The sequence below is a fragment of the Oratosquilla oratoria genome, chromosome 24 (assembly GCF_046742065.1).
Source record: "Oratosquilla oratoria isolate Oo_2021 chromosome 24, ASM4674206v1, whole genome shotgun sequence".
Lineage (NCBI taxonomy): Eukaryota > Metazoa > Arthropoda > Malacostraca > Stomatopoda > Squillidae > Oratosquilla > Oratosquilla oratoria.
In genome coordinates this window covers 44961845-44969344 of record NC_134800.1, presented here as the reverse complement: position 1 = coordinate 44969344, position 7500 = coordinate 44961845, and the positions used below count along the sequence as shown (strand labels likewise).

Below are 7500 nucleotides of genomic sequence, written 5' to 3'. Positions count from 1 at the left end.
TCAGCCCTTTCGAGTTAGTTTTTGATCACGATGTTCGTGAACCTTAGCGTATGTTACAGGAGAGGAGGTTTGGGAATAAAGAGGTGGCAAGCGTTATAAAGTATGTGAGTTCAAGGAGAGGTTAAGGAAGGTCAGAGAGATAGCTAAGGACAATTTGGAGAAGTCCCGAAGGGACATGAAGAAATGGTACGATGTAAAAGCAAAAGAAAGGGAATTTAAGCCCGGAGATAAGGTATTAGCCCATCTTCATTTACTCTCTCCTTTGTCTCAAACAATTTTTACATATATATATAGATATATATACATATGTGTGTGTGTGTATGTACATATATATACATATATATATATATATATACATATATATATGTGTGTGTGTGTGTGTATACATATATATATATATATATATATATATATATATATGTATATATATATATATATACAGTATATATATAAATTGTCTTCTGTTGCACGACATAAGGTCACCTGAAACCTTCATGATGTCTTTCATGTTCCCTGCTGAAGCCTGCCATGAGGGCTCACACACAGACAAACGTGAAGTCTGAAATTCAGCCCACTGATTTGTCACTTCAGCGATGCCTGAAACCAAGAAATTAATCATTTTATTTTCTATTTTCAGATCCTTTTTGCCCGGTGACGTAGGAGTGACGTCAGTACTATGACACAATAAAATGTGAAGTCATATACTGTAACATCACCATTTTGTGATGTCACACATGATGATACAATATTGTGACGTCATGTGTTATGACGTCATGTGACGTCAATGGACAGATGAAGACGGCTGAAGTAGTCTTGATCTAAACAACATCAAAAGGTTTGTATTTTATTCATTTATTCATTCTATCATTTATTTATTTATTTATTTATTCATTTATTATTTTTTTGGTCACCATTTTATATTTTCTTCTCATCATTTCACGTAACAATTTCCATAGTTTTTCGTATTACCTTAATGTTAATTAAACATTACATTAACATAATGTTAATTCAAAATTTCATTAACATAATGAACACTTCCTAACATGTTCACATGACATAACGTTTTCAACATTCATCCCCACAACGTTAACATATCAAATTAAGTTTTTAACATTCAGTTAACATATTACGTCACAATTTAACATTTATTCTCATAGTTAACATATTACGTCAAAATTTTAATCCCCCTAAATTAACATATTACATCACATTTTCAACATTCATTCCCACAATAAACATATTACGTCACATTTTTCACATTCATCCCCAGTTAATATGTTACATCAAAATATTAACATTCATTCCTACAGTTAATATATTACGTCACAATTTTAACATTCATTCCCATAGTTAAAATATTACGTCAAAATTTAACATTCATTCCCACGTTTAACATATTACGTCACATTTTTAACATTCATTCCCACAGTTGACATATTATGTCATATTGTTAACATTTATTCCTGAAGTTAACATATTACGTCACAATTTTAACATTTATCATCACAGTACGTTAACATATCACGTCGCAATTTCAACATTCATTCCCACATTACGTTAACATATTACGTCACAATTTTAACATTCATTCCTACATTACGTCAACATATTACGTCACAATCTTTACATTCATTCCCAAATTACGTTATCATATCACGTCACGCTACGTCATCATGCAAATATATCACGTGATGCTAACTCATGTTCCCTACTGACCCCCACTGTGAGGGGTACGTGACACTCAAACAACTGACGTCACACGTGACGCAACAACGCGTCACTTCTTCCCCGACTTCCCACTGACGTCGTTACGTTTCTCTCGCAGGCCCATCGTGACATCACGTGACATAAGAAGGCCCACCGTGACGTCACGTGACGAGGAAAGTACTACCGTGACGTCACGTGACGAAAGAAGGCCCCAACAATGACGTCACATGACGAAAGAAGGTCTACCGTGACGTGAGAAGGCCAGCGCATGCTCAACAAGACGGAGTGACGTCACAACAAATTCGTCTATATATATATATATATATATATATATAAATATATACATATATATATATAGAGAGAGAGAGAAGAGAGAGAGAGAGAGAGAGAGAGAGAGAGAGAGAGAGAGAGAGAGAGAGAGAGAGAGAGAGAGAGAGAGAGAGAGAGAGAAGAGGGAGAGAGAAAAGGAGAGGCAGAGAGGTAAAGAGAAAGAAAAAGAGAAAGAGAGAGAGGTAGAGAGAGAAAGAGAGGGGGAAAGAGAGAGAAAGAGAGGGAGAGAAAGAGGTAGAGAGAGAGGGAGAAAGAGAGAGAAAGCGAAAGGAAGGGAGAGAAAGAGGTAGATGGAGACAAAGAGAGAGGTAGAAGGAAAGAAAGAGAGAAAGGTAGAGAGGTAGAGAGGGAGAAAGAGAGGGGGATAGGGAGGACAGAAGAGAGAGAAGGGAGGATGGGGTAGAGGGAAGGAGAAGGCGAGAGGGGAGGGGAGGGGAGGGGGAGAAGGGCAAAAGGGGGGAATGGGAATGGGGAGGGGGGAAGGGGAGGGGAGGGAGGAAGGGGAGGGGGGTTGGTCACCCTTTTGGATCACCCTGTGACAACACTTGTCACCTTTTCCTTCTATTTGAACCACAATTAAGTCGACAAATCCCCCCCACTCGGGGATAAATCCCTATCATCATAAGCGGGACAAAAATCCCCCCCTTATCTCATATCCCCACTTCCCTTTCCCCTCCCCTCCCTTCTCCCTCCCCTCCACTCTTTCCCCTCCCTCTCCTCCTCCCTTCCTCCCCTCCTCTTACTCTTCCATCGCCCTCCCCCTCTCCCCTTTTCTCCCCTCTCCCCTCTTTCTTATTGCTATCCTACCTATCTTCCTCCTCCTCCTCCTCCTCCTCCTCCTCCTCCTCCTCCTCCTCCTCCTCCTCCTCCTCCTCCTCCTCCTCCTCCCCTCCTCTTCCTCCCTTACCCTTTCCTCTTCTTCTTTTCTTCCCTTTTTTTTCCTCTCTCATTTTCCCCTCCCTTTACGTCCTCACCTCCTCCTCTTCCTCCTCCACCTCCTCCTCCTCCTCCTCTACCTCCTCCTCCTCTTACCTCTTCTCTCTTATCCTCAAGCTCCTCCTCTTCCCTTCTCCTCCTCCTCTCTCCTCTCCTCTTCTCCTTCCCCTCCTCATCCTCTCTTCCCATCCTCCTCCTCTCCCTTCTCTTCTCCTTCCCTTCCTCCTCCTTCTTTCCCGTCCTCCTCTTCTCCCCTCTCCTCCTCCTCCTCCTTTTCCGTCCTCCTTCTCTCCCCTCTCCTCTTATCCTTCCCCTCTTCCTCCTGCCTTCCCGTCCTCCTCCTCTCACCTCTTCTCCCCTCTCCTCTTCTTCCCCTCCTCTTTTTCCCGTCCCCTCTTCCCACACCCCTCCTCCTCCTCCTCCCTTTCCTCCTCTCTTCACCTGCTTGTTTCCCTTCTCCTCCTCCTTCCTCTCCCCCACCTCTTCTCCCTCTCCCCTTCTCCCCTCTCCTCCTTCTCCCCCTCTCCTCCTTCTTCCTCTCCCCTTCTCCCCTACTTCTCCCGCTCCTCTTTCTCCCTCTCCTTCCTCCTCCTTCTCCCCCTCCTCCTCCTCCCCTTCCTCCTCTTTCACCCCCTCCTCCTCCTCCCCTTACTCCTCTTTCACCCCCTCCTCCTTCTCCCCTTCCTCCTCTTTCTCCCTCTCCTCCTCCTCCCCTTCCTCTTCTTTTCACCCCCTCCTCCTCCTCTTCCCTTTTCCCCGAGCCATCTAGCTCTCCCTTCTTCTCTCTTTACTTCCTCCCTTCCACTCCTCTCCTCCTCCCCCTCCTCCTTCTCTGCTCCCCCTGAGTTCTTGCCCTCTTAAATCCCTTTTTTTCTCATTATTTTTTCTCCCAACTGCTCTCTGTTTCCATTTGAGAGACAAAGCTTCCATAAGCACATCACACTCCACGTCACACGTGACGTCACCAACCACGTCACGTGTGATGGCACACCTAGCGTCACGTCTTGTCTCAAAAGACGTACTACGTCATGTATGAGAAGGTGTACATGTCACGTCGGTTGGGCGTCACATGCTATGTCACTTGATACGTAATTTTTTATGTCACATGCTACATCACGCAGTAAGTTACTTGATTCGTAACGTGGTACGTCACATCCTACGTTATATGCTACGCCACATCCTACGTCATATGCTACGTCACGTAGTACTTCATATGCTACGTCACGTAGTACGTCACATGCTACGCCATACGCTATGCCATATGCTACGACACATGTCCCATCATATGCTCCCTCACAAGATTCGTGACACACACACACACACACACACACACACACACACACACACACACACACACACACACACACACACACACACACACACACACACACACACACACACACACACACACACACACACACACACACACACACACACACACACACACACACACACACACTAACAACCACTAAAGAGCAGTTAGCCCTTAAAAGCTGGGCTAATCCCGCCGTGGCGACGAACACGTGAAATAACAGGGCAGTCGTGGCGCCGCACACAGAGCGCCGTCGCCAGTCACCAAATCCTCCTCCTCCTCAAGCCGGCACCGGTCGCCAATCCCCCTAATCCCCCTCTCTCGCTGTCGCCAAGCTCTTTTTCTCTCATCCCCTCTTGCCGGTACCGGTCGCCAAATCCGCTTCTCACTGGCGCCAATCGCCAAACCTCCTGTAATGAAACCCCTATGGACCAGGGTCACGCAGCATTTCTTTTTATGATTGGAGACACCTCCTCGGCGCCATTTTGCCCCCAGGGATAGAGGCGCTGGTTATAGAAGACGAAACTATACTAGGCATTTCTCGCTAGCATGCTACTTGCTTTTGCTACTTCGCTTGAGTAGAAACGACTTTGCAAATGACGAACTAAGAGAAGTTAAACCTAGAATACGAATGTTAGACACATTGTTGGGCTGTTCTTAGGGAATTCTAGAATATTGTATCCCAAGTCGTTGCTATTCAAAGCAAGTAGCAAAAGCAAGTAGCATGCTAGCCTAGTTAAACCATTAGTTAAACCCTTTCCGCTAACCTAAATAAGACATCTGAAAAAGTAATCTGGAAAGTAATTATATTTATCTATTTATTTGTTTCTTTATTCATTTATTTATTAATTCATTCATTTATTTTAGATAGAGAAAATTGGAACGCATTTTATGGCAACAACTCTGTTGACTAGCTGTTGCCAAAGAGTGAGCCTCGCATTTCTAAGATAACAAATGAATAGTTAAATAAATAAATAAATAATTGAATAAATAAATAAATAAATAGAATGATTAATTAATAAATAGCAAAGGAAATTAATAAACAATTCATAAATATATAAACAAACAAATAATGAAATAATAAGTGAATCAATCAATACACAAATAGGAACAAGGTGGTTCTAAAAATTTATAAAAAAAAAAAATAAAAAAAATCTTTATCAATCTATCAATTGTTTTGTGGACAAACAAAAACAAGCACACAAACAAGAAGATAATTGGGGTCATTTTAATCATGGCCATGATAAAGAAGCTCAACTCGGCCACCCACTGACCACCAGAGAGAACGAAAACTATTAACGGCGTCACTGAAGCGGCAACGAACCGTGACGTCATGTCGACAGAGTGACGTCATGTCGACACAGGAAAAGAAGAATGATGTATGTATGCATGCATGTATGTATGTGTGTGTGTGTGTATGTGTGTATGGATACATGTATGTATGTGTATGTACATGTATGTATGAATGTGAGGATGTATGTGAATATGGCTGCATGTATGTATGCATGTATGAATATATGTATGTATGTGTGTATGTATGTACGTATGTATGTGTGTATGGATGCATGTATTAATGTGTACGTATATATGTATGAATGTGAGGATGTATGTGAGTATGGATGCATGTATGTATGTATGTAGCCTATGTATGTATAAATGTAGCCTATGTATGTATGTATGTAGCCTATGTATGTATGTAGCCTATGTATGTATGTATGTAGCCTATGTATGTATGTATGTATGTATGTACGTATGTGTGTGTGTGTATGGAAGCATGAATGTATGTGTATGTATATATGTATGAATGTGAGGATGTGAGTATGGATGCATGTATGTATGCATGTATGAATATATGTATGTAGATCATATACATCTACTAATCATAGAGCCTGTGGTCTGCACGTTACGCAGCCACAGCATACATCACACGTGAGATACCCGTAGGAGGAGGAGGAGGAGGAGGAGGAGGAGGAGGCGTGGGAAAGGGGGTTGGGGGAATGTCTGTCCAGAAGACCGGAAGCTGAGCTAATTAACCTGTTTCGGCCCCTCTGTCCGTACCCGTCACCTCGCATAGCCCCTGTCCATTCACCCCTGTCCCTTCTAAATGAACCCCGTCAAGTGTGACGTCATCGGCATGACGTCACGCGTAATGTCATCGGCGTGACGTCATGTGTGATGTCATCGGCGTGACGTCATCGACGTGACGTCATGTGTGATGTCACTGACGTGACGTCATGTGTGATTTAATCGGCGTGACGTCATGTTGATGTCCATGTTACGTCATGTGTGATGTTATCGGCGTGATACCACATGCTCTGTCATCGACATGACGTTAAGTATGATATAATCGGGGTGACGTCACATGTGATTTCACCGGAGTGACGTCACTTGTGATGTCAGCGTGACATCGTGTGACGTCATCAGCGTGACGTCGCGTGTGTTATTATCGACGTAACGTCACGTGTTATGTCATTAGGGTGACGTCACTCATGCGACGTTAAGTGTTGATGTCACTATTTTTCCCGATACGTCACACTACGTCACGAGCAGTGGCTACGTTACTCGTATTTCGCTAAACTGTATTTCGCCAAATTGAACCTAATACATCCCAAGGGAATTTTGCGACATTAAAATTTAGCAAGAAATTATTAGGCGACATGCAATTTTGGCAAAATATTTGGCGAAATGCAATATTGGCTAAATATTATCGGTCACTATCCCATAAGGAGAGTGGAGAAAAGATTATAATAATCATGATAATTATTATAATTACTATTATTATCATAATTACTAATATTATTACCATTATTATTATTAATACTATTACAATTATCATTATTATTATCATCATCATTATTATTATTTGGATATTTTCAGGAGGTGCTAAGATAAGAGGGAGGGTGGCGGGGTGTGGAGTGTATTCAGGGATGGAATGGGTGGGAATGATTTTATGCCTTTTTCTTTTTGGCTACCCCCCTTGTAAGGGGGAAAAAGCCTTGGTATATGTATGTATGTATTATTATTATTACTATAATTATCATTATGAACATCATTATAATTATTATCATAACTATTACCATGATCAATATGATTACAATTATTATCATCACCATTAGCAATTTTTTTTTTATTATTACTATTATTATTATTACTATTATTATTATTGTTATTATTATTATTGTTATTATTATTATTATTATTATTACTATTATTAT

At 41.8% G+C, this 7500-nt stretch overlaps 1 long non-coding RNA gene across 1 annotated transcript in view; it reads left to right on the top strand.

Annotated features, from left to right (window-relative positions):
• The window catches only part of LOC143038254 (uncharacterized), a 3392-nt gene extending 1386 nt beyond the window's left edge, over positions 1-2006 (top strand). Inside the window, exons 2-3 of the long non-coding RNA XR_012967554.1 lie at positions 638-835; positions 1826-2006. This is a non-coding gene — a long non-coding RNA (uncharacterized LOC143038254). The remainder of the gene's footprint in view (positions 1-637; positions 836-1825) is intronic.
• The last annotated feature ends 5494 nt before the right edge of the window (positions 2007-7500 follow it).